We start from the raw sequence: 26,204 nt of genomic DNA, 5'->3' as shown, positions 1-26,204 counted from the left end.
ATTTATATACATATATACAAACTGTTTGCCCAAAATCAAGTCAACTAAAAACCCAACCTAAATCTTACTAAAGTTCCAATAGAATAATCATATCAAGAACGCATGCAAACTATTTCTATCAAAATGTTCATTAACAAAATGCACCGAAGTTTCAAACACACAGAGCATGACTAAAAGACAATCAACCATAACCCTTAACAAATACGCTATATCATGGCTATGTTACCATAGCAATCTCACCATACCCAATCCAAATGTGGAAATATACAAAGTCCAACAAATTAATTGTTGACCCGACATACTTCCACCCTTGGGTGTCGATATGCGAGATCCTAAACAAACCATTTTTAACCAATCTAGTTAACAATTTTAAATGAAACAAACACAACCAAGAGAGAGTAGGGTTTAAGAAAGGCCCCCTACCTCAAATCACAATAGATTCCAAAATTCTCGATGCAAAGCTTCTACAAATAACTTGTTGCCAAAGCCCCAAAACAAAAACACACTCCAAAACTAGACACACTGATATGCAAAAGAAGGATAATGATTGATAGGGAGATCCCAAACTAAGCCCAGCTTCATAAACATGAATGCTCTACTGAATAATTCCTCCATGTTTTTGTTTCTTAACAACCATCAACCTAGATGCATAACAGGACAAAGGTGTGAGGCCAAATTTCTGGCCCATTTCAATAAGAAAATCCCAAATCGCATACAGATAAGGTCGGCCAAACTGCAGTGCTATAAAAACTCATAAATATGCATTGAATACAACTGCAACACCATCACTATACCCAGTACACATAACATATATTTTCCACCACCATATATGGCTTTTTAAAACAATAAACAGAATACCTTATGCAAAACACTCGACAACCATCTAGGGTTACTTGCCAATAAGATGTAATTAAACCTACTCAGGGTGATGAGCAATAATGCAATCCCTTCTTAGTCACACAAATGTGGATATAATAACAGGTTCCAACACATACAACATAAAGCATACAAATTTAAATCTTTCTTTCAAATATAATTAAAACAAAAAATATTGTTTACATCCAGTCTGAAACATAACAAACATGACCAATACCCAAGCAGCATGAAATTATAGTTTTCAAATCATAACATTATAAATAATCTTCAAAACTAAAAAATAGTTGTGAATAGAAAATACGTTCATCATAAGTCTCAAATTCCAAAAGATACAAAAATATAACCAAGTACCACAGTGAAATACAAAATATTAACTGAAATGATCACCAAACTGTAAAGTCTAAAAACACTGAAGAACAGAAGTAGTGGTCAGGCATGACAGACACTGCATTCAAAATGTGGAAAGCCCTATCAGACATCTATGGAGGAGATCAAAATGTCCAAAGAGCAAAAAGAGAAAGCCTCAGAGGAAAGTTTGATGATATGAAAATGGAGGAAAGTGAGAATGCTTCTCAGTATGGCGCAAGAATAAAGGAAGTGGTAAGTGCAATAAGATGTTCGAGTGGTCAATTGGATGAAGATACTATTAATAATAAGTTCATAAGAACCTTGCTCCCTATCTATGCTATTAGAGTATCAGCAATACAAGAACTAAGATGTGTACTAGGAAACAATCTAAGTTTTGAAGGAATAGTGGGCAGACTAACTGCATTTGAGTTATATAACTTTGATAACTACAAACTTGAGAATGTTGAATCTGCTTTCAAGGCCAAGTTGTCACTAAAAGATGCTGAATAGGTAAAATCAAAGAAAGGAAGAAAAATGAAATATGTATCTAGTGACAGTAGCACTGATGAGGAAGATGTGGAACAATTGGAAGCATTGCTAGCTAGAAGATTTCACAGAGGAAAAGGAAAATTCAAATGTAAGATTCCTATCATTTGTTTCAATTGCAATGAAGTAGGACATATTGCTGCAATGTGTACATAGAAAAGGGATTACAAGGAAGGAAACAAATACAAATATAGAAGAGAAGATGACAAGGACAAAGGCAAGAAGTGTTATATTGCTGAAGAGAATTTTGATGATAATGATGATGAAGTTGTTTATGTAGCCATGAAGGATCAATCTGATGAAGAATAACCTACAGCATGTTGGTGCTCAAAATTACAACCCTGATTTTGAGCACTGTTGAGAAATTAAGCCCTATGAAAGCTCTTTATGTGCCTAGTTGTACCCGGCTGTCCATTCGAGACCCTTAGGTTTTTAATGCTTCTAGCACCTTTCATTCAGTGCGTCTAAGTGTTTCATGAAGATCAATTGTCATCTTGAGTCATTTGGCAAAGTTTTGTTTTGAGCTAGTATCAATTTTGCATTTTCACCGAAGTGTCAAACATCGACAGGAGGCTTTGTTTGTAAAGGAATATCTCGCACCCAAAAATGTTTTGTGATCCACCACTTTGGGAGTGTCTAGTGTCCATACCTAAGAACCTATGTTTCAGATTTTGAGTCGTTTCAAGTTTGTTTGAATAGGTTTTGAATCCCTCAAAGTTGGTCAGTTACTGCTTTTAGGCTTTCGCACTTTGCACCTAATTCTGGGAAGCCCTGTTTGACGTGTAATAACTTTTGACCGGTTGACCCAAATGAGAAAATTCCTTTTGCGTTGTATTGTAGATGTTAGAGACTTATTATGTTCCAAGTTTCAGCTTATGACGAATCTGTTTGGTTAGTTTTCAAGTGTGATTCCAAATGGAATTTATAAGTTTTAACTGGTGTTAGTAATTGTAGCTCGATTGTAACCCCTGTTCGAGACGTCATATCTCTTGATTTGTGATAGGTGTGATCGAATGGTTGGTTTTCCTATGTTCTATACTAAAAGTACTTTAAGTGTGCCAGTTTGCAAGTTATGACGAATCCATTTGCACATTTTTTTAGGTCGATTCCATTCGCAAAAAATGCTTTCTATCAGCATGCCCAGTTTACAAAATTCTGAGTAGCCCACTTTGAACGTCCGCCATTTGCATCCTGTTATTCATCATGAGCCTAAATCGTAGATCCGTAATGTCCTCATGACAAACAATGAGCGTCCTAGTTTTCATTTCCTCATGTGCTCATTTGCCTAGTTTTCCAAGCCGATTCCAGAGCCAATTTGTTGTTTTCTAACATGTTTGTTTGCAGATAAATCTGAGAAGACGACTTTGAGGGTCAATATCTTTTGCCCTCAACTTTGTCATGAGACAAGATTCAACAGGGTGCAAGAGTGCATAACACAGATTCAGTGGGTCAGTTTTCAGAGCTCAGTTATCTGTTCAGGTTAGTTTTTAAGGGCAGTCAACGAACCTCCTGGCACCAATTTGACTAGTTGCAAAAAATGATAAAATGAGGTTTTAATGATCAATTAATGCTTGAAATCAGTTCTAGTGGATATTAAAAGGTTAATAGTCCAGTTTGAGGATCCATTTATTTGAAAATGAAAATTTTTTAGCCGAGCCCACTTTGGGGCCCGACTAAATTCATCAGAGTTGGGACAAGTCGTTAAAGATTCAAGATGCCTGTGATTATTATGATGATTACTAGGCAACCTAAATGTGTTTGGACACAAAATTTCCTCATGAGCTCTCTTCATTATTGCACTAATATCTTTTTTTTTGTGTTTTTGAGAGTACTTCAAGGACCAATTTTGAAATAAGGGAGAGGTATGACAATGAAGGTTGTAGCTATCTAGATGATATCGATGTTCATATAGATGTAAGTGATTTGGATGATGGGATACAATCCTATGTTATTGATGCTACTAAGTATGGGAACGTTGCACAGTTTATAAACCACAGTTGCTCACCAAACTTATTAAACTATCATGTATTAGTGAAAAGCATGGATTGCCAGCTTGCACATCTCGGTCTTTGTGCAAGTTGAGATATTTCTATTGAGGAAAAGCCGACTAAGGAGATAGAGTTCAGTCAAAGGGAAAAATTGTAAAAAAGAGAGCACAGAGTTTAAAAGGGAGCTCCACATTCAGTCACCCTACATAGCACACCGTTGTTAGAGGAAATTTCTAGTAAGCATAGAAGTCCATGAGAAGAACACACCCATCGAAGCCCAAAATGCCATGAAACAGAGCAGAAAGCTATCCAAAAAAGAGGGAAGCATTAGAAGATCAAACATGCCAAACAGATAAAAAATTGCTCACGCTAAAAGAGCAGGCAGCAATAAAACCAATACTCTACGCCAAAGTAGAGGAAAGATGGATTTCAGAAGTAAGCCTCATGTTTTAAATGAGGAAAAACGTTAGCAAGATGGAGGCTCATGTGATGGAGGTAGACGCAACATCTTCAGCAAAAGCACTCACACAGAGCAGCAACTCTTAAAATGATGCGTTGAAAGAAAACAACATATGCAGTCAAAGCCAAGTCTTATGTCGATGATGGCAAGTAAAGTTAGAAGGTGTCTTGATTTGAAAGCATCCAGCTGAGATAAAAGAGAATATCAATAAAAAAAAGCACTCACGCCAAGATGAAGGAAATCACCATTCAAATCAAAAGCTGTTATATATGAATAGTGCAGTCCATGTCCAAAGAGCCTGTGCATCATGAAAAAATGTGGGCTAAAGGGCATGAAACGTCAGCAAAAAAGGAGGAAAGCTTTTGCCATAAGCCATACTTAGTTTTTAATATGAAGCCACCAGTCTTGAAGGAATTCGCAAACAAGAAAATGAAGAGACCACACCAAAATATTCAAAGAACCAACATCCATGCATTAAATAGAAATACACACCATCAAGCAAGTCTGCAGTCAGTAAGAAGAAATGGTAAAATCAAGAACATAAGTAGAGGACGGATTGAGGTGAAAGGAAGAGGCAAAACAAATGCTGATAGAACAAAGAAACACTTCTACATTCAAAGCAAAGAAACACCACACCTTTGTAACCCATGCAAATAGCAAGGAAAAAGACAAAGGGGCGTCTGCACCCAACGCCTTGGAAAGAACAATAATGGGCATTTCAAACAATGTATGAAACGAGCAAACCAGATCTGAAGACACCATCAATGTATTGGCAAAAAGTGCAGAGCAGGGAACGAAAAGGGATTTATCCCACATGGGTTCCATGGAAATATATTTAGATGTTCAAATACTAAAGCAATCACATTGGAAGTTGTCTCAAAGACTCGAGGTTTTTGGAAGCTGTGGGAAGTGTGTGGGACCCCCCAAATCCGACTAAAAACAAATTGATGTCAGTAGTCCGTAAGGAGATAAATTTTGAAAGAACGTGCATTTACAAGAAATGATGTCACCAAGGAGGTAGGTTGCCGAAAAATCTCCAAAATTCGGTGACTCACTACTTCACCACCGAAAAGTGGTGAGAAATTTCGACTGGCGAGATAGCGAGGTTGCCGAAAAATCTCCAAAATTTGGGAAGTGTCAGAATGCGACGTGGGTCACGTTTCCTATCCAACAACTAATCAAAGTGTGCCACGTGGCATTGGTCAAACCTAGAGTTGACCCAAAATATAAGAGCCTAGGAAAAATAAAAGTATTTTAAAATTTTCATTTTAAAATTATTTTGTCAAAAGACTGACGTGCAAGGTTTTTAAATTCAAAAGACAATTAAGCTAAAGTCTAAAATTTAGGTTAATTTAAATTTTTCAAACTCTAAATTTGAAAAGTCACAGACCTGAACACTCTTAGCAAAGGAGCGATTTTCAAAATGTGATTTAGGGCATTTTCGAAAAGAAAAATGCATGATGTTATATATCACCGAAATCGGGAGAAGATGAACTATTCGATTCTGGAGTCAGTTTGTGCATAGATATCAGTCAGTTTGAGCTACAAGAGGTTCTCCATCAGATACCAGAATTACAACTATTTCAGACCAGGAAGTTCAGTTTTGATTTTTTTGTCAAGATAATGACCTGAATATTAGTTGAAGGTAGTGGAAATGCAGTTAGAGTTGAATTTGTTTAGGTTTACTCAGTAAAATCTCATCTTCACTGGCATTTTGATGGGGCAATCAAATATTTTGGTGATTCAAAAAGCTTTCGTCACTAAGCAAAGATATTTTGCAAATCAGTTATAGATAATGATGAAACAAAATTAGATCAGATGGGATGAAAGAAGAAAGAGGTTACTCAGTTGCACAGGATTGAATTTCAAGTGGACACTTGTTGTCTTTAGAACAGATCCAAGAATTCTTTAACTTCTATATCTTTCTTTCTTTCTTTCTTCCATTTGAGGGGTTCTAGTTTTTGCACTGAGAGACCATTCTTCAGCATTTTCTTCTTGTATTGAACAACATTTTGAGTTTTATGCAAATAGTTCATGTCTGTTAGGTGATTTATGAAGTATTCTGTACATCTCTCATGTATTTGATTTCAAAGAAAGAAAATAAAGAGCAGCAATGGTTTCAATTTCAGCTTGAATCTTGTCTCCTTTTTGTGGATCTGTAATATTTTCTAGTTTATGATCAAAGGCCATAGATTAGGTTGCATCTCATTTAGTGATGTATGTGATTGAAATACCTTGCTTATGGAACCAAGAGCCATGTAACCGCTTGGTGTTGATCACAGGGTTTACTGATTTCATGATGAGATTTTTTGAGTATGAGATTCATTTTGATGCAGATGTCAATTCACAAGGTGAAAGATAGATCAGGGATCTTAATGTAGAGATATGTTTGAGGTTTCCAAGAGATGTATGGTTATGATTCATTTAATTGCCCAACAGCTAAGGCACTAGTAAGAGATAAGATCATTAAGTTCTATTGCTCATACTTGGGTCTTGCTGATATCAATCTATTAAATCATTTTCATTTTATTGTTGAAAGGTATTCAAAGTATAACCCACACTAAGCTTTCCAATTTCATGAGTCATGTCCTTAGCTATTTCATGCTTGTCATCTCTTGGTTAAGCATAGAAGGATTAGGGGTTTCATGTGCTTTTATAGATCCTGAATATGGTTATTGCACCGGTCACATCGTCAGATCTAAAGAGGTTCACCCGCCTAGGTTTTGTAGAGCCTGAAGTGCAGAAGGAGTGTAGCCTTATAGTTGGCCTAGTGTTTGAATGGATGTGTTGATAATGGGAGTTAGCTGCCCCTAGATATGCTTTATTCTCATCAGGGTAATTGGAAATGGGTAACATTTTCAAACACCAACAAAATGGCGACTCTGCTGGGGAGTCTATGAAGAAATTCATTGTTGGAACTACTGGAATCTCTGGTATAAATAGCAAGGTTATGAAGTGTTTTCCATTTCTTTGCTGAAGATTCATGTTCCCCATTGTTCTTATTCATTGACAGCAGAAGTTTAATTGAATTGAATAATTTTCCATATCAATGTCCTTTGAGGTTTTGATAAGTTGCTATCAAAATTCAGAGTTAATGTCATGTTCTTTTAGTTTGTCAAGAATATGAAATTCCCTTGTTGTTGAATACAATTTGCAAATACTAGTTGTAAGTTCTGGACCATCTTGTTTTGTTTTGCAAGTTGGTTAATCTTTTCTCACTAAGTGAGTGGTGACTCAAAGTAAAATCTCTGCACCAGTGCTTCAAAATGTAAAGGCATTATGAAGGAAACAACAATGGGAAGGCAATTTTGAAGAATTCATTTCAAGTTCTTGACACTGGGTAAAAGAATCAAACGAGATGCAGTGCAAGTGTTAATAAATTTGGTTAAGATTTGAATCTGCTATTATTTACAGCATTGAAGTAGTTGCAGGCATCCATATTAAAAGGTATTTTCCACTTTCATGTGTTCTCATTTACATGAATGTAAGATTTCAAAAGTTTCTCCATCAAATGGTTTATAGCATTAAATAGGAGATTTGTTCAGTATAGCTCAACATGCTTTGTGGAAAGTAGATTCAGCAAAAATGTTTTATATGTCAAATTATGTTTGAAGTTTTGAATTGGTAGAAAGAACTCCAGATCTGCTGCAATTAATAAATTTTGAAAGTGTCTAATGGTGAATGAGTCTTGAATTTGAAGAATGTCGAGTTTCATCTCATCTAGTATGCAACCTGTTAATGAAAGTTTTAGATCTGTTTCTACCAGGAGGTATATGCCATTGAATTTTAATGGTATTCATGGTTTCTCGAATACTATGCCTTGTAACCTCAGACAGTATTTGCCTAAGTTTAGTGGAAACCATGAAGATTCAACCAGTCATCATGTTCAAGTGTTTAGTGACTTGGTTGGTGATTTTGAAATTGCTCATGAAGATATTCAGATGAAATTGTTTGTTCAGACTTTAGAAGATGATGCTAGGGACTGGTTTTCATTTTTACCAGCATGTTCAATTTCATCCTGTGATGAATTAATGTCAGCCTTCATGATACAGTGTTGGGAAAGAGTAAGCATCTCTAAATATTTTGATAATTTTTTGAAAATTCAAATCAGGAATGGTGAGTTAGTTCCTGAATTTAATATCAGATTTACAAATATTTTAAATGAAATTCCTGAAAGTTACAAGCCGGATGATCAAATGTGTTTAGTGGTTTATCTTGGTGCATTTGATAAAAAGATGAACTATCTGTTGAGAGATAAAGAACCCAAGACTTTGCATCAGGCATTCATTACAGCTATAGAGATTGAGAATAACATAAAATATGGCTTAACCCGGAGTCACTTCTCTAGAAATATTGGCTGGCATTATGAGGTGCAAAGCACAAGTCAATGTCATAAGGAGTGTTTGATTTCAGATCAGCAAATAAGCACTCCTGCTGTTATAAATAGTTTTGTTGAAGATTCAGAAATAAAAACATGTGAACATGAAATCTCTCTGTTGCAAAGAAGAAATGATTCCATTATTGCTGAATTAAATGCACATGTTTGTGGTATTACAACATTAGAACATAAAAATAGTTCACTTGATGAATTGTACATGCAAGAAATGAATTCAGTTGTTTATCCTCCTATTCATAATATGCCTTTGGTTGAGAATGTTGTAAACTTTGAAGTTGAAGGATATTCATCTCAGTATGAGGAAGAAGAAACCAGAAGTGATATATCAAGTGATAGAGGTGAAATTTTTGACCACACATGCCATGGAGAGATGACACAATCTAAAGAATGTAAATCATATGTATCTCAGTCACAGTCAGAAGAATTAAGCTCATATGTTGATAATATTGCAGTGGTAGAGATGCATTCTCTTGACCAGCAGGATAGGTGAGAAATGAATTATCTCATTGAGAGATTGCATCATGTTGAGAATGTTATTAAATCTGAAGTTGAAAGACAATCATGTCAATGTGAGTATGATAAAGCTGAGAGTCATCTTTCAAGTGATAATGAAGTTGCCGATCCAATATATTATCAAGAGGTGTCATATGAAGCTGATGATGAGAGCTATTACTCAAGTCAAGAAGAGGATAGTGCTAGTGTGTGTCCGTCTTCATGTGAATCAGATGCTGATTGGGAAGAAGAGAGCAATGATGGAAGTGAGTATTCTCTTGCTAGTAAAGGTACGAATACTATTTCTAAATTTGAAAGTGAGTTTCCATTTCAAAATTGTGTAAATCAGTTTGAGATTGAAAGTTATGAAGAAAATGTGTCTACACAATATGAAGACAAAGAGGTTATCCATAGATACATATTACCTAATTGTGTAGAAGAGTGTCTTAAGGATGAGTGCAGTGATGATCAGTACATGATTGATCCTGAGATTAATGCATCAGCACCTATTGGTAACATAAATGATGATTTTCTTGCAAGACATTGTAATCACCTATATGGAGACAATGAAAGTAACTTTGATTTGTATTCTACATGTTTTGTTGATGGAGTGGATGTTGAGTCTTCATATGATTCTGATTTTTCTTCTTCATATGCTGAAAGTGTCCACGACAGTGATGTTAGAAATGGTTTTAAAGTTTTCACTAATCCGTTATATTGTGAGGAGTTTGATGTTGATCAACACATCACTTGTCCTAATGTCTACAAAGGTGCTTTGCATGGAATTATCAATCCTCTTTTTGAAGAACACATGGACAATTCAGATTTAGTTGAGAATGAGTTTGATGATGATACCTTGTCTTACTGCTGTAAGAGATCAGAATGTTCTTCTTCTGAGTTTGATAGTGAAACTAATGATTATGTTGCATCTGAGGAGGTAAATGACAAGGTGTTTGATGAGACGGTTATTGAAAATCTACCTATACCTTGCTATGATTTTTATGATGAACTCTCTGATGTAAAGACTAATCTGTTCGCTGATTGTGAAGAACCATTTGAAGGTTATGGATTAGCTTCAGATTCTGACATTGATGATATATGTGAGTACAAGTCAGAATGTTCATTTGAATATCATCTGGTTATGCATAAGGAAACATATTTTCAAGGTATGTGTGATCCTTTTCCCCGAGTTGAATATGATGCATTCATATTTGATATTGATAGCATACACGAGTCATTTGTTAGAGAAGGTTTTCAATTACAGTTTGATATGTTCAAGCATGTTGATCAGAACTTTCATAGTGAGCAAGAGAATGAAGCAAGTTTTTATATGCATTATGAAAGTAAGAGGGATGATTTTGTTTTACCAAACAATTTTTTATATGATGATAATATGATTGGTGAAATTGATAGGAGTGGAAATTTTAGTAGTTTACCTCACGAAAGTTCAGATGAGAACCATGTTTATGACAGAGGTAAACAATTTTGTTGAAGTTCGGTGGCCCAGGGTCATCGTTTGTAAATAGTAGTAGTTGTTTCCTTGCTTTCAATAAGCTGTTCAAGAGAAGTTTTGAAGTTTTTGGAGAATGGTCTGCTTCCTCTAGAGATCTGAATCCTTGCCATGCTCGCAAGGGGCATGCATCCCCAGACAGAGCCACTGTTGGCGCTCAAAATTACAGCCCTAATTTTGAGCACTGTTGAGAAATTAAGCCCTATGAAAGCTCTTTATGTGCCTAGTTGTACCCGGTTGTCCATTCGAGACCCTTAGGTTTTTAATGCTTCTAGAACCTTTCATTTAGTGCGTCTAAGTGTTTCATGAAGATCAATTGTCATCCTGAGTCATTTGGCAAAGTTCTGTTTTGAGCTAGTATCAATTTTGCATTTTCACCGAAGTGTCAAACAGCGACAGGAGGCTTTGTTTGTAAAGGAATATCTCGCACCCAGAAATTTTTTGTGATCCACCACTTTGGGAGTGTCTAGTGTCCATACTTGAGAACCTATGTTTCAGATTTTGAGTCATTTTGAGTTTGTTTGAATAGGTTTTGAATCCCTCAAAGTTGGTTAGTTACTATTTTCAGGCTTTCGCACTTTGCACCTAATTCTGGGAAGCCCTGTTTGACGTGCAATAACTTTTGACCGGTTGACCCAAATGAGAAAATTCCTTTTGCATTGTATTGTAGATGTAGAGACTTGTTATGTTCCAAGTTTTAGCTTATGACGAATCTGTTTGGTCAGTTTTCAAGTGTGATTCCAAATGCAATTTATAAGTTTTAACTAGTGTCAGTAATTGCAGCTCGATTGTAACCCCTGTTCGAGACGTCATATCTCTTGATCTGTGATAGGTGTGATTGAATGGTTGGTTTTCCTGTGTTCTATACTAAAAGTACTTTAAGTGTCTCAGTTTGCAAGTTATGGTGAATCCATTTGCACATTTTTTCAGGTCGATTCCATTCGCAAAAAATGCTTTCTATCAGCATGCCCAGTTTACAAAATTCTAAGTAGCCCACTTTGAACGTCTGCCATTTGCATGATGTTATTCATCATGAGCCTAAATCATAGATCTGTAATGTCTTCATGAAAAAAAATGAGCATCCTAGTTTTCATTTCCTCATGTGCTCATTTGCCTAGTTTTCCAAGCCGATTCCAAAGCCAATTTGTTGTTTTTTGACATGTTTGTTTACAGATAAATCTGAGAAGACGACTTTGAGGGTCAATATCTTTTGACCTCAAATTCTTCATGATACGAGATTCGACAGGGTGCAAGAGTGCATAACAGAGATTCAGTGGGTCAGTTTTCAAAGCTCAGTTATATGTTCAGGTTAGTTTTTAAGGGTAGTCAACAAACTTCCTGGCACCAATTTGACTAGTTGCAGAAAACGATAAAATGAGGTTTTAATGGTCAATTAATGCTCGAAATCAGTTCTAGTGGATATTAAAAGGTTAACAGTCTAGTTTGAGGATCTAGTTATTTGAAAATGAAAATTTTTTAGCCGGACCCACTTTGGGGCCCGACTAAATTCATCAGAGTTGGGACAAGCCGTTAAAGATTCAAGATGCCCGTGATTATTATGATGATTACTAGGCAACCTAAATGTGTTTGGACACAACATTTCCTCATGAGCTCTCTTCATTATTGCACTAATATCTTTTTTTTTGTGTGTTTTTGAGAGTACTTCAAGGACCAGTTTAAAAGCGAGGTCCACATTCAGTCACCCTACACAGCACACCGTTGTTAGAGGAATCTGCTAGTAAGCATAGAAGCCCACGAGAAGAACACACCCATCCAAGGCCAAAATGCCATGACATAGAGCAGAAAGCTATCCAAAAAAGAGGGAAGCATAAGAAGATCAAACATGCCAAACAGATAAAAAATTGTTCACGCTAAAAGAGCAGGCAGCAATCAAACCAATACTCTACGCCAAAGTAGAGGAAAGATGGATTTCAGAAGTAAGCCTCATGTTTTAAATGAGGAAAAACATTAGCAAGATGGAGGCTCACGTGATGGAGGTAGAAGCAAAATCTTCAGCAAAAGCACTCACATAGAGCAGCAACTCTTAAAATGATGCGTTGAAAGAAAACAACATATGCAGTCAAAGCCAAGTCTTATGTCCATGATGGCAAGTGAAGTTAGAAGGCGTCTTAATTTGAAAGCATCCAGCTGAGATAAAAGAGAATATCGATAAAAGAAAGCACTCATGCTAAGATGAAGGAAATTGCCATTCAAATCAAAAGCTATTATATATGAATAGTGCAGTCCATGTCCAAAGAGCCTGTGCATCATGAAAAAACATGGGCTAAAGGGCATGGAACATCAGCAAAAAAGGAGGAAAGCTTTTTCCATAAGCCATACTTAGTTTTTAATATGAAGCCACTAGTCTCGAAGGAATTTGCAGATAAGAAAATGAAGAGACCACACCAAAATATTCAAAGAAGCAACATCCATGCATTAAATAGAAATAGACACCATCAAGCAAGTCTACAATCAGCAAGAAGAAATGGTAAAATCAAGAACATAGGCAGAGGACGGCTTGAGGTGAAAGGCAGAGGCAAAACAAATGCCGATAGAACAAAGAAACATTTCTACATTCAAAGCAATGAAACATCACGCCTTTGTAACCCACGCAAATAGCAAGGAAAAAGACAAAGGGGCGTCTACACCCAACGCCTTGGAAGGAACAACAGTGGGCATTTCAAACAATGTATGAAACGAGCAGACTAGATTTGAAGACACCATCAATGTCTTGGCAAAAAGCACAACGCAGGGAATGAAAAGGGATTTATTCCACATGGGTTCCGTGGAAATAACTTTAGATGTTCAAATACTAAAGCAATCACATTGGAAGTTGTCTTAAAGACACGAGGTTTTTGGAAGCAATGGGAAGTGCCCAGGAGCCCCCAAATCTAACTGAAAGCAAATTGATGTCAATTGTTCGTAAGGAGATAAATTTTGAAAGAATGTGCATTTACAAGAAATGATGTCAGCAAGGAGGTAGGTTGCCAGAAAATCTCCAAAATCTGGCAAGTGTCAGAATGCGACGTGGGTCCCGTTTCCTATCCGACAACTAATCAGAGTGCGCCACGTGGCATTGGTCAAACCTAGAGTTGACCCAAAATATAAGAGGCTAGGAAAAATAAAAGGATTTTAAAATTTTCATTTTAAAATTATTTTGTCAAAAGACTGACGTGCAAGGTTTTTAAATTCAAAAGACAATTAAGCTAAAGTCTAAACTTTAGGCTAATTAAAAATTTTCAAACTGTAAATTTGAAAAGTCATAGACCTGAACACTCTTAGCAGAGGAGTGATTTTCAAAATGTGATTCAGGGCATTTCGAAAAAGAAAAATACATGATGTTATATATTGCCAAAATCGGGAGAAGACGAACTATCCGATTCTGGGGTCAGTTTGTGCACAGATATCAGTCAGTTTGAGCTACAGGAGGTTCTCCATCAGATACCTGAATTACAACTATTTCAGACCAAGAAGTTCAGTTTTGATTTTTTTGTCAAGATAATGACCTAAATATTAGTAGAAGGTAGTGGAAATGTAGTTAGGGTTGAATTTGTTCAGGTTTACTTAGTAAAATCTCATCTTCACTGGCATTTTGATGGGGCAATCAAATATTTTGGTGATTCAAAAAGCTTTCGTCACTAAGCAAAGATATTTTGCAAATCAGTTATAGATAATGATGAAACAAAATTAGATCAGATGGGATGAAAGAAGAAAGAGGTTACTCATTTGCACAGGATTGAATTTGAAGTGGACACTTGTCGTCTTTAGAACAGATCCGAGAATTCTTTCTCTTCTATATCTTTCTTTCTTTCTTCCATTTGAGGGGTTCCAGTTTTTGCACAGAGAGACCATTCTTCAGCATTTTCTTCTTGTATTGAACAACATTTTGAGTTTTATGCAAATAGTTCATGTCTGTTAGGTGATTTATGAAGTATTATGTACATCTCTCATGTATTTGATTTCAAAGAAAGAAAATAAAGAGCAGAAATGGTTTCAATTTCAGCCTGAATCTTGTCTCCTTTTTGTGGATATGTAATCTTTTCTAGTTTATGATCAAAGACCATAGATTAGGTTGCATCTCATTTAGTGATGTATGTGATTGAAATACCTTGCTTATGGAACCAAGAGCCATGTAACTGCTTGGTGTTTATCATAGGGTTTACTGATTTCATGATGGGATTTTCTGAGTATGAGATTCATTTTGATGCAGATGTCAATTCACAAGGTGAAAGATAGATCAGGGATCTTAATGTAGAGATATGTTTGAGGGTTCCAAGAGATGTATGGTTATGATTCATTTAATTTCCCAACAGATAAGGCACTGGTCAGAGATAAGATCATTAAGTTATGTTACTCATACTTGGGTCTTGCTGATATCAATCTATTAAATCATTTTCATTTTATTGTTGAAAGGTATTCAAAGTATAACCCGCACTTAGCTTTCCAGTTTCATGAGTCATGTTTTTAGCTATTTCATGCTTATGATCTCCTGGTTAAGCATAGAAGGATTAGGGGTTTCATCTACTTTTATAGATCCTGAATATGGTTATTGCACTAGTCACATAGTTAGATCTAAAGAGGTTCACCCGCCTAGGTTTTGCAGAGCCTGAAGTGCAGAAGGAGTGCAACCTTATAGTTGGCCAGGTGTCTAAATGGATGTGTTGATAATGGGAGTTAGCTACCCCTAGATATGTTTTTTTCTCATCAGGGTAATTGGAAATGGGTAAAATTTTCAAACACCAACACAGCACTGGTAACATGTATGAACAAAAATGACAGATGGATCATAGACAGTGGATGCTCACATCACATGACAAGAGACAAAAGTAAGTTTGGTAACTTTACTCAGTATGATGGAAATAGTGTTAGATTTGGTAATGATGCTCCATGTCACATAAAAGGAAAAGGTTCCATTAAGCTTACAAAAAAAATTTCATGTGGTAATGCATACTATGTTGAAAGATTAAACTACAATTTGTTGAGTGTCTCATAGTTAGGCAATATAGGATGCAAAGTAAAATTTGGAAACAAAACTGCAAAAATCTATTGTACTGATGGCAAATTGATAGGAAAAGGAGATCAAACAAGAAGTAATCTATTTTACCTTGATATGGATGATGTTTCTTGTTTTGTTGCAAAATTTGATGATGAGTGGTTATGGCATAGAAGGCTATGTCATGTCAACTTTGACAATTTGGTCAATATCAGTAAAATGAAGAAAGTCAGAGGTTTACCTAAATTGAAAAAACCTAACAATATCATGTGCAAACAATGTCAGCTAGAAAAGATGACAAAGTCAAGTTTTAAAAGAAAAAACTATACATCTAAAGAAGTACTTGAGTTAGTTCATATTGACTTATGTGGTCCAATGGAAGTACAAAGCTACAAAGGAGATAAATACATAATGTTGTTTGTTGATGACTATTCCAGTATGATGATTATTATGTTCTTAAAGCAAAAATATGATGCTTTTCAAATGTTTAAGTGGTATGTGGCTAGAGTTGAAAAGGAAACAGGAAAAAGTTTGAAATGCTTAAGATCAGACAGAGGTGGTGAATTCACATCAAATGAATTTGAGATATTTTGTAATGACAAAGGAATCAAAAGAAAAATGTCAGCTCCTAGAACTCGCCCACAGAATGGAATTGCTGAGAGAAGAAATAGATCTATGATTGACTGTGCTAGAACATTAATGATGGAAAAGACTTTTGCTCTAAAATACTGGAGAGAAGCTGTAAGTGTAGCTGTTCATACACTAAACCAAGTACAAGTCAAGAAAGGTACTAGTGCAACACCTTTTGAATTATGGTATGGTCACTCACCCAATGTAAAACATTTCAAAGTATTTGGTTGCAAATGTTTTATCCTTAAAGATGCTAGAAATGGGAAATTTGATGCAAAAAGTGATGAAGGTATATTCCTTGGTTACTCCACTAGAAGTAAAGCATACAAGTGTTTGAATACTAACACTAACAAAATTGTGGAAAGTGCAAATGTAAATTTTGATGAGCATATAGAAGTCCAAGTTGAAGAACCAAAGAGAATGAACAGATAGGGAACCTTTGTGTATTCTTATGAAGGAATTCTTGTTGATGAGGATGTTGTCAATCAAATTGAAATTCAACAACAAATTTCGGTTTTAGCTGAGTCACAACCAGTGAATGCCGAGTTACATTTAGAAACCAAGTTACAGAATGAAGAAAATGCGCAATCTAATCCTGAAGTTAGTACACATGAAATAGATGAAGAACCACCTAACAACGAAGTGCATAGTGACCCTAAATCTGAAAGATCAAACATGTAAACAAGGACAAAACCAAGATTATCCAAATATGTAAAAAGACATCACCCTACTGAATAGATAATTGGTGACAAAGATGCAAGACCAATGACAAGGAACAGACTAAGACATGAATCATGTTTGATCAGAAAACTTGAACCTAAGATAGTATATGGTGCATTACAAGATGATGACTAGTATAAAGCTATGGAAGAAGAGATTGATCAAATAAAGAAGAATAAAACCTGGAGTTTGGTTCCTAGATCAGTTGACAAGAATGTGATTGGCACCAAGTGGGTATTCAGAAATAAGCTAGATGAGAATGGTAAGATTACTAGAAACAAAGCTAGACTATTATGCAAGGGTTATGCTCAAGAAGAAGGATTAGACTATGCGGAAACATTTGCTCCTATTGCTAGAATGGAAGGAGTAAGAAGTTTACTTGCATATGCTGCATATAAAAGTTTTAAAGTGTATCAGATGGATGTAAAGTCTACTTTTTTAAATGGTATACTAGAAGAAGAAGTCTATATTGAAAAACCAGAGGGATTTTTTGATGAGAACAACAAGGATATGGTTTATAAATTACATAAAGCACTCTATGGTCTGAAACAAGCACCCAGAGCATGGTATGAGAAACTTCACAAGTATCTAGTACAAATAAGATTTGAAAGAACTGATGATAACATCAACATGTACAACAAATTAGAAGAAGGTAAGGATATTATTGTATTTGAGATCTTTGTGGATGACATAGTTTTTGGACGAAAGGAAGTGCTTTGCAGAGGCTTTGCTGACAAAATGAAACATGAGTTTGAGATGTCTATGTTTGGAGAGATCAAATTCTTTATTGGATTGCAAGTACATCAACTAAAACATGGTATATTTGTGACACAATCAAAATACATCAAAGAGATACTTAAATTTTTTGGATTGGAGGAGTCCAAACCAGTCAGCACACTAATGACAATAAGAAATAAGCTATCCAAAAATGATGTATCATCTGAAGTCAATCAAATAATGTACAAATCCATGATTGGAAAATTACAATATGTTGTACTTAGCAGACCAGACATAGCATTAGCAGTTGGAATAGTGGCTAGATTCTCTACTAATCCCAAAGAAAATCATCTCATAGTAGTAAAAAGAATAATGAGGTATCTCAAAGGAACTGATAACTTTGGTCTATATTACAAAAAGAATGAGAAGTTTGAACTCAATGCATATACAAATGCACATTAGAGAGGCAACATTGATGATAGAAAAAGCACAAGTGGAGTTGCATTATTTTTAAGAAAAAGGATAGTTACTTGGACCAACAAGAAACAAACATGCACATCCCAGTCCACTGCAGAATCAGAATATGTGGCAACAACAATCAATTGCACAAACATTGTGTGGCTCACACATCTATTGAAAGGAATGAAAGAAGAAGTAACTAAACCTGTGATATTATATTGTGATAATACAAGTGCTATAAACATATCCAAAAATCCAGTAATGCATGAAAAAACCAAGCATATTGCAATCAAGTATCACTATGTCAGAGAATTGGTAGAAGACAAACAAGTGAAGTTGGAGTACATTCATACAAAGGAACAAACTACAGATATCTTCACCAAACCATTGCCCAAGGATGCTTATGAATATCTTAGAGGCAAGTTGGGGGTAATGCCCCTAACTCAAGCAGTATAAAACAAAGAAGCTGCCCTGCATCAACATGAACAAATCATTGAAATATCAGAAGAATGATGCAGAGGATGATAGCAAGAGCAAAAACTCCAAATCAGTCACAAGCATGGTGACAGATGGAGAAAACATGAGATGCAAAGTTTATACTTTGCATGTTAAAGATGCTACATCTTTGGCATTTATGTCAAAGAGGGAGAAATATGCAAAAAACTGATCAATACAAAGCAAGAGGGAGATATAAATGAAAGAGGGAGATATATGAGATTAGTGGTAAGGATGCAGTAGTCAAGATCACACATATAATCTTGGTGGTAACTAAGTTGATCAATTGATCAGTTTGGTTTTCCATCAATGCCAAAGAGGGAGATTGTTGGAAATGATTGAAAAGATGATGAGGGAGATTGTTGGAAATGATCATATATAAAAAATACTGGAAGTAATGGAACTGGTAAAGAATGTTCTCAATCATTGTTTTGTCATTGATGTCAAACTTGCTACTTGCAGGAATGACAATTGCTTTTGTGATCCAAACACTATCAAATGGTTGATTGACAAGGAAGAGGAAATCAATAAGATGTAACTAGAACACCTAGAGAAAGGTTGAAGTTATGATGTTGTAATGAAGTACAAGGATCAGCTAAGCCATTGATGAAAAAGTGTATTGATGAAATACTCTAAGACATAGAAAATGGTCACACTGAAACATATCAAAGATGCAAGGTTTTAGGTAAGTCATTTGTAAAGCCTAACTAAGTTCATTAGAGAGAGAGAGCCAACAAAACTAGTAAGTGCCAAATAGATTCCTAGTTGAAGCCGAGCAAGTTCAACTTCAATAAGTGCTGAGTGAACTTCAGATGCTGAGAAGATACAAGTGCCTAGCAAAAACAAGTATCGAGAAAATACAAGTGCCAAGCAGATACAAGTGCCAAGTAGAAAGAAGTGCCAAGTAGATACAAGTGTTGAGAAAATACAAGTGCCGAGCAACTAAAAGTGCTGAGTAACATAGAGATGTCGAGCATCAGTAAACCAATAGTTTTGAGTTGCTGCATTATTTCAAAGATCGAAGATTCGTCAGATCTGAGCCGACAAGGTTGTTATCTTGAATCCTGTGAATTAAATAGAAGATAAGAGTGATGAGCTGGTGGCATAGAACACCATGTAAAACATTTTTGGAGAATACAACTGGACTCTAGATGAAGTTTCTAGGTAAGAGCAAGATATGGGGTAGATACATTGTATCCTACCTAATCCATTTGAAACCCTAAAGTTGGAGAGGGAGAATAGAGTGGCAAAGGCAATCTAGATTTCTATTTAAGGAATAAAAAGGTCATGAAGCAAAGAGAGAGGAGAGGTCAAGCATGAAAGTATAAAGTGTTGAAGGAGGTGCTAAAAAGTAAGAAAGCATAGTTACTCTGCTTCAATAGATGACCATAGATATGATTGCATTGGTATGATGAGTAAGAAGACTCAAGGAGATGAAGCTTGAGATGACAAGCTATCAGAGCTGAAGTGATTAAAGCCAAGCAAAGGATTGAGCTGAAGTGTGATGTAAAATTTGCAAGATATGTTGTAAGTTGTATCAGATCAAAAAGCCATTATTGTTACTTTCTAGCAATTGTAACAGTTAGTTTAAATCCTATGGACTTAGGTTGGTTTAATAGCCATGTTGTAAATCCTTTAACAGGGTGACATTCCAAGTGAATGTTCTAAAGTCCTTTGATTAGACCCATGTCTAATAGTATGGTGAAATCCTCTAACAATGTCACATTTAACAGTGTGTTGTAAGCCTTTAACAGGGCAGGCTTTTAACAGGGCATCACTTTAGAAGAGTGAAAATCAAGTAGCATGTTATTGGTGGTTTTTCCCAAATTGGGTTTCCATGTAAATAATTGTGTCATGTGTTGATCTTGCATGTTTTATCCCTACATATTGATATACTGTAATTTTCTTGGATGATTGATGAAAAGTTTATGGATTCACTATAATTAAAATTTAAAAAAAGTATTATTAGGGTATTTAGACCTTGGATGACTGATTCACCCCCACCCTCTCAATTATTCTAAATAATTCTAACACCAACATCACATACCAAAGTCAACATATAGATACCAAATACAAAAAAATACTAAACCAAAAAGATAAAACACTAAAAGGCAATCCATTTACAAATCAAGTGTAAAATATAAAAAGCACAATAACTAATAGATAGGAACTTTCAGTAAATGGAATAAACCACAATTAATAACACCAATAATAAATTCAATAATCAATACACTACCAATGGAAAATACCAAGAATCTATAAAGGTAAGTCAAACTATATACTAGCGAGTGTCATCACATGGTCAACTACTTGAGTTACCCTGGAGTGGTCTCTCACTACACTCAGGTGTTGAGTTACCCTAGACTAGTCTCTTTAGACCTTGGACCCTTAACGTGACCCATGTGGAACTAGAATATCCTCTCATGAAGATGAGGAAAGTTAGTTATACCTCTAACTAGGTATCATCCCATTGCCATCATTATCCTATAAAATATCTTAAGGAATGGGTGAGGAAAAAATCTCTAAATTGTCTTTTTAATTTATCTCAAGGCATGGGCTAGGAAAGCATTTTTATTATTATATTATTACTTTTTACACAACTTAAAATAGGTTACCCTGGTACTGACCTCTTTAGACCCTAGACCCCTATTGTAAGCCACTCCCAACAACATGTATCTAGACAATCTCCACTAAGAACATAAATATAGTTGTTTCACATAACACTACAACCATAATGATTCAACTCAGTTCCTTATCATGAAACTAGAAATTTGTTGGTTCTCAAAACCCAAGTCAGAATAATTACGCATCAACATAAATATCATGAGCATAAGTCTCATTTCCAAACATAAAATGCATCATGGCATCTAGTCATATAAATAACATAAAATAAATCTCAAAAGACACCTCTGGTGCATATCATAGTTGGCCAACTAAACATCTTGCAAAGAAACCCATCACAAAATATAGAGAAACACACAATTTTAGTTCCATGGTTTAATTAAAGTTATTTTTTTAATGTTTAGTTTACATCATCATATGTGTATAATCATTATGTTTTACTGATTTTGACAAGGGAAGATACTATATCTTTGATTAAATATTTCAAAATTAATTATAATTATATAAATCAATGAATATTAATAATATATTTAAAATTCATTGATATTTATTATTAAAATCCAGCAACACTTAGAATTAATCACTTTATTTATAACTTAAAACATTATTAAATTATAAACAAATGAACCAAAAACTAAATTACAATTTGTTTATTTTAAAATAGTGATGTGTGTGTGTGTGTGTGTGTGTGTGTGTGTGTGTGTGTAACTCTCTTTAATCTATACACCTTGTTTTCTTCACTTGCAACTTCATAACCAAGTGGCTACTCCACATATACTTCCTCTTTCAATACATCATTCAAGAAGGTGGAATTCACAACCATTTGATATACCTTCCATTTGTGTTGGGTTGCAATTGCTATGACAACACACACAATTTCCATTCTTGCAAAAGGGGCATATATCTCACGATAATCTCTACCATACTACCACTTGTACCCCTTGACCACTAAACATGCCTTATGCTTATCTATTTTTCCTTCAACATTGCACTTGGTCTTATAAACCCATTTAACTCCAATTACTTGTTTCTTGTGAGGCAAAGTAGTTAATTCCCATGTCTCATTTCTTTCAATAACATTTATTTCCTCATCCATGGCTGATGCAAGAGCATCCTAGGTGTAAGAGCAATCTTGCATCACCCAAAAATATTTTCTTTTGTCTTTTCTATTTTAATAAGGACTAGTAGACAAGGTAGTTACTATTTATGGGAACTTGCTATTTTTAGTAAGTTTCTCATACAATCTTAGAATGTTCTCATTTTCTATAGGAAGGTTCATTTTAGAGTTATAAGGCTACCATAAAAATCTCATTGGTCCATTTTAAGTATTGAAGAAGTTATTGTGGATTTTTGCTAGAAACATTTGTAGAAAAATATTCAGGCTCACCATTGGAGGCCTTCAAGTGCCTAGATGAGGTCTAAAAACTTGACAGAATGGTGCTTTCATAGTTCCAAGCCAGTAGCTTAGGGGATGACATTTCTGAAAAGTGTTTTTATAATAGCCAATCTGAGCAATAGGTCATGAGTTTTTTCCTTTCAAAGTTGGGCTACCCAAAATATCTAAAATAATTGTCAAAGATGTGTTTGGCCGATTCTATATGTATTGTTAGGGTCTATCAACCCTAGGTATTAAGTTTTAATGTCTAGAACCTTCTCGAGTAGCATAAAATTTCCTATTAAAAAAGGCCTAAACACTATCTAGGATAGTATTGGGTGATATTTTGTAGCTTATATTGCATATTATTGCAATGAAGCTACCCATGTGGGTTAGCATATTATGCTGGTGAATTCTATAATTCTGCAATTGCAATGCTTATAAAAAGTCCATATTTTGTTCTCGCATTTGTCATTATTTTTTTTTTGTTATGGTTTATGGTATTAAGGGGTGAACCATTCATCAAGTGGTATCAGAGCTAGGTTCTTGAGTGTGTGGATAGATCACCAACTATGAGGGAGTTCACACGAGGATTGTGCTTTGAGCTGAAGGTGTAGATAGATCATCAGTTGTGAGGTAGTTTGCACTAGGGTTTTAGTGGAATCATGAAAATGCCTCCATGAAGAGAGCATGGTTGAAGAGCTATAGGTGTTACACTTGAGGGTTTTTGAGCCCTCCAAATAAAAATGCAAGCATTGGAAGAACAAATGCACAGAGGAATAAATTTCTTGTAAGAGATGAAAGTGAGGATGAGGACAAAGTAGATGAAATTGTTGAAGTAGAGGCAGTTCTAAACCTAGAGGAAGAAAGGCTTTTTAGGACCATCTCAAAGATTGGAAAAAGACCTAAGTTTGAAGTTCATACATTTTCAAGAAATCTTAACATAGAGGAGCTGATTGATTGGATCAATGAATTGGAGTAGTACTTTGAGTATGAGGATATTGTGGATCCTAATAAGGTCAAGTTTACTAAGGCAAAACTAAAGGGACATGTGAAGATCTAGTGGTAGGAGGTTCAATTGGATAAAAATAGAAAGGGAAAGGAAAAAATCATTGGATACAATCAGATGATAGCTAAACTGAAGTGACAATTCATTCTCATAGATTATGGGCTTCATCTATTGAAGAAAATGCAAGGGTTGAAGCAAGTAGGTAAATCTATTCAAAAGTATACTAAATAGTTCTATTGAGTTCTTATTAGAGCTAGCCATGCAAAAGATGATAAGGAGAAAGTCACCCATTATCTTCATGAGTCGAGGCCAAGTATTCAAGATGAGTTGAGTTAGGTTCGAAGGAATAGTATAGAGGGGGCATACTAGTTGTCCTAAGAGTTGAGGAGAAATTGAGCAAGAAGTTTGACAAAAAGAATAATGGAAGAGGTCATGGTGGAAGATCTAGTAGATGATCTTATGGAGGTCATAATGATGATTAAAATAACAAGGATGAGGTAGGAAGTAGTAGTGAGAACTAGAGGGGAAACAATTTCAATCATTTCAATGATTAGAACAACAGAGATCAAAGAGGAAGAGGCAGAGGACAAGGATCTAGAAGAGGAGGCTTTTGTGGGAAATGTTTTCAGTGTGGAGAAGAAGGACATAGAGCATTTGAATGTTACAAGTGCCAAGGAAGGACAAATTGAATAATAAAAGGCCAGCCCAGAGTTGCATATATTGATGAAGATGCTAGATCCTCACATTCTGAAGATGCTAAAATAGGAGAAGTTCTACTTAATAGAAGAGTCCTACTAAGTGGTGAGAATGAACCTGATTAAAGAAGGAGTTTGTTTTGCATAAGGTGTAGATGTAAAGATAAGTGTTGTGATTTCATCATTAATGGTGGAAGTAGTAACAATCTAATGCCATAAATGATGGTCACCAAGTTGAAGCTAAAGATATAGGAACACCCACATTTATACCATATTTCTTGGGTGCAAGATAACCACAAGGTCATGGTCAATGAGTAGTGCTCAGTGAAATTTAGGACTAGAAGCTATCAGATGAGGTACTATATGATATCATACCTATGGACATATTTCATATGTTGCTAGGTAGGTTGTGAAAGTTTGATAGGCATACTATACATGATGGGCGAGAAAATACATATGCTTTGACCAAGCATGTAGTGAAACATAATTTCAAATCATTGAAGGATAAAGAAGAAAAGGTATCCAGTGTTGCCAAAAAAAAAATTGTTGATGGAAAAGAGTTCCTCAAAGGTATGAAGTGTGAGCATATGTGTTTTGCTATAATTCCAAAAGATAGTAAAGAAGAAGTAGAGGAGTTACTTTTAGAAGTTGTAGACATGTTGGAAGAGTTTTCTAATATTGTATCAGATAATGTACCTAATGGATTGCCCCCAATGAGGAAGATTAGTCACCATATGGATTTGGTTCCAGGAGCTAGTTTGCCAAACACGGCAGCACATAGAATGACACCAGCAAAAAAAGAAGAGTTGAAGAGACAAGTTCATGAGTTGTTGTAGAAGGGGTTGATTCAAGAGAGTCTAAGTCCATATTTTGTACTAGTAGTATTAGCAGCAAAGAAGAATGGAGAATGGAGGATGTGCACATATTCTTATGCTATCAACATGATCACAGTCAAGTACAGATTTCCATTGCCAAGGATGGGTGATATTATGGATTATTTGAGTGGAGCTAATTATTTCACAAAGACAGATCTGAGGAGTGGGTATAATTAGATTTGTATGAAAGAAGGTGATGAGTGAAATACTTCTTTCAAGATAAAAGGACTTTATGAGTGGTTAGGCTTGCCTTTTGGGCTAGCCAATGCATCAAACACTTTCATGTAGCTCATGAATGAGGTATTGAAGGAGTTTCTGGGTAAGTTTTTCATTGTTTACCTAGATGACATTTTGATCTTTAGTAGGACATTAGAGGAGCATTTGATCCATATTTGAAAGGTGTTTGATAAGTTGAGAAAAGAGAAGTTTTTGATAAACCTTAAAAAGTGCAATTTTGTAAAGAAGGAGTTGGTGTACTTGGGATTTGTAGTTTCAACAGAAGGTCTAAAAATGGACCTAGAGAAAGTGAAGGCTATCCTTGAATGGCCTACTCTAAGGAGTGTGACACAGGTAAGATCTTTTCATGGATTGGCTAGTTTCTACAGAAAGTTCATAAGAGGTTTTAGCAATATTTGTGGACCCTTGACTGAAACAATGAGAGGGGATAGAAAAGAGTTTAAGTGGACTATAGGAGTAGATAAGATTTTTAATCTATTGAAATAGAAAGTTATTGAGCAACCTATTATAACACTTCCTAATTTTAATAAGGTGTTTCAATTAGACTGTGATGCTAGTGGTATTGCAATAAGAGTTGTTATGAGCCAAGATGGTAGATTTGTTGCTTATGTTAGTGAGAAATTGAATGATGCCAAAAGAAAATATTCTATTTATGATTAGGAATTTTATGTTATAGTTCAAGCATTGAAGAAGTGGAGAAACTATCTTCTTCCTAAGAAGTTTGTTTTGTATACTGATCATCAAACTTTGCAATATTTGAA

Source organism: Cupressus sempervirens, chromosome 8 (genome assembly GCF_028749045.1).
Source record: "Cupressus sempervirens isolate cs-2001-9-10 chromosome 8, ASM2874904v1, whole genome shotgun sequence".
Lineage (NCBI taxonomy): Eukaryota > Viridiplantae > Streptophyta > Pinopsida > Cupressales > Cupressaceae > Cupressus > Cupressus sempervirens.
This window is presented reverse-complemented; position numbering follows the sequence as displayed.